The following is a 7773-nucleotide window of genomic DNA, read 5'->3' as shown; positions in this document are numbered from 1 at the left end:
TATAAGTTCTCAATTTAGTTACATGATCTTACCTCGACAATATTCATGAACTTGTATGCTACTAATCTGTTACTTTTTTTACCTCGATCTAGCTCTGTATTTGGTCTATCCGGATCTATATGAGTAAATTTAGCTCAATTTAATAAAATTCATATTCAATTCAAATCACGTATTAGGTAAAATTATCATTTTGCCCCTATACTTTTAATTAATGACAATTTCATCCCTAGGCTCAGAAAAATGAAATTCACACAATTTAATCCTTATTCTAAGCCTAACCAATTTTTACATGTAACATTAATAGCCCATGTATTTCATAAAATTCAAAATTTTTCCATGAATTTTACAAAATTTCAATTTAGTCCCTAAATTACAATTTCATCAAAATTCCATTTACAAAAGTTGTTTATCTATCAACAACCTTTCATTTTCTATCATAAAACTTCATAATTCATACATACTCATCCATGAAAAAACCCTAGTGCTTTGATAAATTTACAAATTAATCCCCAAGATAGCTAGATTAAGCTATTACAATCTCAAAATATAAAAATTACTAAAAAGGGGACAAGATTTTTACCCAATTAAGCAAAACAAGCTTGATTGAGTTCTCTTCTCTTAGCTAGGGTTTCCATAAAAAATTTGGGAAAGATGATAAAAAATGATGAAAACGAAGATATTTTCACTATTTAATTACTTATCATCTTTTATTATTTTTACTTTCCAATTTAGTCCATTTATTTAATTAATTTTCCATGAATGAATCATCATACTTATCTAATAACTCCTCTTAATGGTCTATTTGTCATATAAGGATCTCCAATTTTGAATTCCATAGCTATTTGATCCCTTTAGCTATTAGAATTCAACTTTTGCATTTTATGCGATTTGGTCCTTTTCTCAATTAATCATGTAATCGGAAAAATTTTCTTAAAAAATTTTTTATACGATATTCCTATCATACTGTAGACCAAAAAATAATATTAAAATAAATTTTCTGTTGGGCTCGAATTTGTCGTCCCAAAATCATTGTTCTGACTTCACTGAAAACAGGCTGTTGCACTATTGATCCATGTTTGATGTACTTAAACCAGAGGAGAAATAGACCCTATTTAAGAGTAGATCTAGCATAATTAAGTGGAGTTGCATGCAATCCTAGATATAGTGTAACAACCCGTTTTTAGTGAAATCAGAATAGTGGTTTTGGGACCATAAGTCTGACGATAAATTTTTTAGTTTATTATTATTTTAATGTCTAAGGGATGTTAGTAAGGTCATATTAAAATTTCCTTAAGAAATTTTGATGTTTGCATGATTAATTAAGTAAAAAGGACTAAATCGTAAAAAGTATAAAAGCAGAGTTCTATTAGTTAAAAGAATCAAATGGTTATGAAAAAACTTAAATGGAAATTAGACCAATTTAAGTGATAGTGGATGTTTATGGACATGGTATTAATGATATTATTAAAGTTTTTAAAGGTTAAAATGGTAATTAGGTAATTAAAGTTAAAACAGAAGAAAAGAAAATAGTATCATCTTTTATTCTCTTCTTCCTAACCGAAAATAAAACAAAGAAACCACCATTGATGGTAGCTTGATTCGACTAAGCTTAGTTTGGTGCATGGTGAGTATTTTTCATCCTGTTTTTAATGATTTTTATATTTTTGAGTTTGTTTTAGTTTAGTCTAGCTAGCCCAGGGGTTAATTTATACAACTGTTAAAGGTTGAGGGTTATACCATGAATGTTTTTGAATGTTTCTTGATGTTTAATGGTAGATTATGAGTCCTTATTGATAAATAAACAAGCTTTATAAAGTGGATTTTGATGAAATTTGCATTTAGGGATTTGTTTATAAAAATAGTAAAAGTTCATGTCAAATTTATGAAATGATGGTTTATATGGGTTGATATAAGTCCCTAATAAATTCGGTTAGCTTGAATACATTGTTAAAATGCTTAGATTTTAATTTATGAGCTTAAGGACTAAATTGTAAAAAGTTAAAATATTAGGGGAAAATAGTAATTTTGCATAAATATGAATTGTGGACTAAATTTAATATGAGAGAGGTATTAAATGGATTGAAATTTGTCTATTTAGATCAAAATAGACCACGTACGGACCTAGATTGAGGCAAAGTAAAAGCTTCGGAATAACTCGTTTTAACTTCTACGCCTCTAGTTGTCGAGGTAAGTTTGTGTGAATAGTTATCATCTTAATGGTATTTCAAATAGTATGTTAATATGTTAATTAACATGTGAATTGACTAATGTATATATAGACAGTTATCGAGTCCCTGTTGAACCTTAGAAATTCGTATGATACAAATGACATGTCATTAGGGATTTCATGTTTCGAGTGCTGGTCTTGAATGTCCAACTGATGGCTGAGGTCCTACATTTTTTGCGGATACTCCATAGCTCGTGTAAGCAGTATCGTGTAACTTACATTCTGACCCACAACTCATGTGAGTAGGCCCATTTCACAGCTCGTGTGAGTAATGATGTAAAGGAAAGGTTACAATTATATGTTTAAGCACATTTCATGTGAGCTTTCTTGAGTATCAGATGAAATTCTAGATAGTTTAACAGGCAAGAAAAAGGATGGAAATGGTAAGTTTTCAAATGGAATTATGCATATGCTCATGAAAAGGATATGTGATCAAATGATGAAATTTCATATTGAAAATGACCTATCATATGTTTAATTATAATGAGTTATATATAAATGCACTAACTTGTGTATTGATGATGATGTATAGGCTTGTGCCAAGCTTGTGGTTTGGGTTATATTATGCTTTTACTTTATGTTATGCAAATGAATGGTAAGTTATGTTATGCTTTTACTTTATGTTATGCAAATAAATGGTAAGTTATGTTTTATATTCTATGAACTTACTAAGCATTAAGTGCTTACGTAGTTTCTTTCCCATGTTTTATAGATTATCGGAAGCTCGATCGGTTTGGAAGCTCCTCGGAGATCTATCACACTATCCAACATAAATATCTGTAGATTTTGAATGTTTTGCCCAAGGTTATAATGGCATGTATAGGTGGACTTATAATGATATTTAGTTGAATGTTTAATGAATGATTTGCTATGTATAATTTGATTAAGTTATCTTGGTTGGTACCATTTGATACATTGATGGATTGTGTCATTTTTTTTAACTTGTGATGCATGTTTGAATGATTCAAATGGTATGTTTGAAATGATGTGTTAATGAATATGTTTGTGGCATATTTTGGTAAGTTTTGAATTAGTAATTGATGATTGAAATTTAGGTAAAGTTGGCATGTTTAGGTAAGTTTTGATGATTGCTTTTGAGGTGCCATTGAATGGCATATTGGTTAGTTGAAATAGGACTTTTTGGAATGGTAAATATATGTATGTTTAGGTATGGTTTGATATTTTGTAAGTGTGCACAAATGGTTCAAATGATTATGTATGAAATGGTGTTGGGAATGACTTGTTTTAAGTGAATTTTAGGTCCATACGGCCTGAGACACGGGCGTGTGACTTAGCCGTGTGTAACACACGGCCTGGCGACACGAGCATGTGTCTCTAGAAGGTTCCTTTGTATGCAAGTCAGTGAGTTACATGGCCTAGCACACGGCTTGGCACACGGGCGTGTGTCTCAGCCGTGTGACTCACACGGCCGTGTGACCTCTGTATTCAAATTTTTGTAACTTTTTCTTAGACTCTCCAAATGTTTTCAATTTAGCCCCAAATTGTTTCTAAAGTATTTATAAGGCCTCGAGGGATCGATTTAAGGACGAAATGTGTATGTATGATTGATTTATGATATGTTTATGATAGTGTATGATATTTATGTTTAAATGTTTCGTTTAAACGGTAATGCTCCGTAATCCTAATCCAGTGACGGCTACGGGTTAGGGGTTTTACAAGTAGGATGACATAAATCTACCAGATTAGATTCAAATCTAATAGAAGAATCTGTAGATCGAGTTAATGCGATAATATGGGTTTTAATTAGAAAAAAAATTAAATTAATCAACCTAGAGTTAGTTGCTCTTATTCTTGAATAGAAGTATTAGCATAATTTAGGAATTTCTATGGATCAAGACATTAAGTGAAGAAATTACGTAATTTAGATTTATAATGACTGATGAAGTCTTGGTGAATTCTTTCCTTGGTATTGTTTCGCTTCTTGGTTATTATTCAATTATTTTCTTAATTTGCTCTTTTTCATGTTCGTAGTTAATTAATTTAGTTAATTTTAGTTTTAATCAATCACTCAAATTTATCGATTAAATAATAAAAAGATGGTAATTATTAGTACTTTTAGTCTTCGTGGGAATGATATCTTTGCTTATAGTAACTATACTATTAATTGATAGGTGCACTTGCCTTAGTCAAATTTTTAGTTGGTTTTGTAGACAACAAATTTTTGGCATCGTTGTCGGGGACTAAAATATTAGGAAATTTTTATTTCTATTAATTTAACCATTTTTTATTTTTATTTTAATGTTTTTGTTTTTAATTTAATTTTTACATTCTAAAATTTTTGTTCGTTTGTTTGATTTTGACAAGTTCTTTTGGTTTATGACTAGAGGAAACCTTTTGGAACCGTTACACCATGTTTGGTTGAGTGTATTGGCATAGCCAATACACCCCTAATCGGTGGGCCCCACTTAATCCCCCTCTAATACTTTGTTTGGTTTAGTGTATTGCTATTACGGGTCTAATACATTACTGACCTAATCCCCAAAATCCACCGATTTCTAATCCCTTCCTTGAGCTCAGATTAGGTGCTGCTTCAGTTTTGGTCCCTGTTTTACCCTCCCGATTCACGCTTCTATTTTACCCAAAATCCACGTCTTCTGTTTCTTCCTTCTACCTTTCTTCTCCACTCTCCTCGCTGTCTTCTCCTCTAACATCCAGTGTGTTCTGCTCTTCTAACATCCTCTGGCGTACCATTCGTGGGTGTGTTCTTCTTTTCGAGATTTTTTTTTCCCTTTTAGTGTGTTTTCATAGTTCTTTATTTGGTCTGTGAATGAAAAGGATGAAAATTTCTAGGTTTTTGATGCTTGGTAATTTAGGAAGCCTTTATTATAAACTTTTTGAGATATTTTTTTCTATTTATTTGAATTTCAATGATTTGGATATTAGAATATATATTGTTTTTTCATCTAACTTTCTCAAATCCCAAACAAAAGACCCCAGGAAAAAAAAAGGTTCTTTTTAGATTTTGAAATAAAGGCAGAAAAATGGTGAACTGGGAGCTAAACAGTTGCTGCAATAATGGCCAAGTTACCTTTCTGGTTACAATTGGTGTCTTCACTGTTGTCATTCTTGTTGTAAGCTTCTTTCTTGAATTTTTTTTCTCTTGCTTATAACGAAGATCATCTTTTTCTCTGCTATGCTTTTGGTTGTTGTAAGGAAACAATATAAACACGGTAAAAACAATAGGGTAATTTTGGTAAGAGCTCCCTGGTTATGTTTGTTTGAAGGATGATATATCTACGGTTTAGTTGACTAAGCCATGATTGTTAGTTTTAGTTTAAAATTTAATAAGTTTCTTGTTTTGGAGAAACAATCGAATTGATGGTAATTTGAATTTTGAAATAGATTAAGAGTTTAAATAGTTTCTTGGTTTGCACGTTGAAGGAAATTGGGTTCTTTTCTGGGAGCATTTATGATTTACTTTTGTAATAATTGTTGTAAATCTGGTCATAAGGAACTCATAAATGCTATGGCATTTACAACAATTTTCATAAGTTGTTCATAAGGATGAGGATGCCAAGGTTTTAGGAGTTTTCTAGTAGGATTCACTGCAGTTGACTTTTTGTTAAAAGATACAACATTCTTTGGAATTTGAACTGGTTGCCTCTGTTTGCTTAAATGGATTGACCTAATGTTTCCCCCTGATTGTTGTAGCTATGGAGAACAGTGTTGTTGCTGCCTTTTAAGCTCATTACAGTATTCTTGCATGAAGCAAGTCATGCAATTGCCTGCAAACTTACCTGTGGTCATGTAAGAAAGCCTTTCCTTTATCACATGTCATATGAAGGGTTTAAACATGTCTTTAATGTGACCATTAGATTTTGGCTGCATAATTTTTCTACTAACCCATCTTGCTGGTTTTAGTCTTTGGATTATGGTCTGTTCAATTATCAATGTTCCTTTTACTTAATGATGTAAGTAGAAGGGATCAAGGTTCATGCAGATGAAGGTGGAGTGACACAGACAAGAGGCGTATATATTGGGTGATCTTACTTGCTGGATGTAAGTTTTTTCATCTCTAAACTCATCCTTTTTTTTTCATGGTATGTGACATAAATGCTAGAACTATGTAAGAAACACATTTTTATTTTATGAAATTTATGGAAAGATCCATTTACTCTTATTCGGACAAGATACAGCTCTCCTGCATTTACTATTGTATGTAATCTGTATATGAGTGCATGATCAAGACATGTCTAATTTAAGTGCAAGTTTGTATGTAATCTGTATACTTATGCTACTACAATTGCTTTTACATTCAGATCTTGGCTCATCATTTTGGGGGATGGCTTTGATTCTTGCATCCACAAATCTCCTCACTGCAAGAATAGTTGCTGGTTGTTTTCTTATTGCTCTCGTTGTCCTGCTCTTTTTATGATGATCTAATATCTCAAGGAGTCAACTCCAGTGATGCCGAGAAGTTTGCAGAAATTTGTCCTTGCCCCTGCAATGGAGTTGGATGGGGTTTTAAATGGTGAGAAACTGACACTTGAAGCTTTGGCTTTCCTGTTTTTAATGATTATTTCTGTCTTACTGCTCACATTCTTTTTGTACACTATTTGCAAGGGAATGATATCATTCATATTTCTTGGTGCATCAGTGTATCTAGGACTTCTCATCTTAGCTTGACCTGAGGTACAGCCTCCTTCTGAAAGGATATTTTTTCCTTTATTTCTAGAACAGGTTATTTAGATTGAAATTTAAAGCAATAGCATGAGGCAACGTTATATTGGAGCAGCTGTGAACATTGCTATAGTTGAGTGGAAGTGAAATATGCATGATATTGTTATTTTTCCTTTAAGCTGCTCTGACATTTAAGGAACCTGGCTTTGCTCTATAATACAACTATAGGCTATCTAGCTGCAACGTGATTGATGATATCTTTGTTTTTTAAGTTGAAATCCGTGCTTTATTCAGCATTGCTTCTTAAAAAGTGGTAGTTTGCTGTAATCTAGTATAAACATGAATCTATCTGATTGGTATTTATTACATTGATTTGAAAGAAAAAGCTATAAATCATGGTTTTAAAAATCTCAAGCTATTTCTTTTTCTTCTATTGTCATGTCTTGAATTTTCCATTTTAGTTTCAATTTCAGGTTCTGGGATTGGTTGAAAGTCATCTTGGTACTGGCAAGTTATTATTGTACATCATTCAGCACTGTGTTAAAATGGAGGATGCCATTTTTCCTTATTCAGAACATAGTTTATTTGTTTGTAATTTGATTCATCATTCATCCAGCAATGTATTGTAGTGCAATTCTGTTTTTGGTATTAGATAGTAACAGCTTGGCTTCATTCTTTGTAACCCTTTCTCATTTGGGCTCAGATTCTTTTTTTTTTCAGACTACACTAGACTAAACCAGATTGTAAAGTAATATTATTTCCAGTTTTAATTCATTTTCAGCCCATCTTTCTGAATGCTAAGGTTGCAAATATGAGTTTTGAAAGGTTAGTTATATTTGCAAATATATTTAACACCATAATATACCCAGTATTCTACTTGCAGATTTGAGGGCAAAACACCACTC

General features: G+C 31.9%; 1 pseudogene; it reads left to right on the top strand.

Moving 5' to 3' along the window:
* The first annotated feature begins 5161 nt into the window (after window positions 1-5161).
* LOC107908270 (uncharacterized) lies at window positions 5162-7538 on the top strand (annotated as a pseudogene).
* The last annotated feature ends 235 nt before the right edge of the window (window positions 7539-7773 follow it).

This window comes from Gossypium hirsutum, chromosome D02, assembly GCF_007990345.1.
Source record: "Gossypium hirsutum isolate 1008001.06 chromosome D02, Gossypium_hirsutum_v2.1, whole genome shotgun sequence".
Taxonomy (NCBI): Eukaryota; Viridiplantae; Streptophyta; class Magnoliopsida; order Malvales; family Malvaceae; genus Gossypium; species Gossypium hirsutum.
This window is presented reverse-complemented; position numbering and strand designations above follow the sequence as displayed.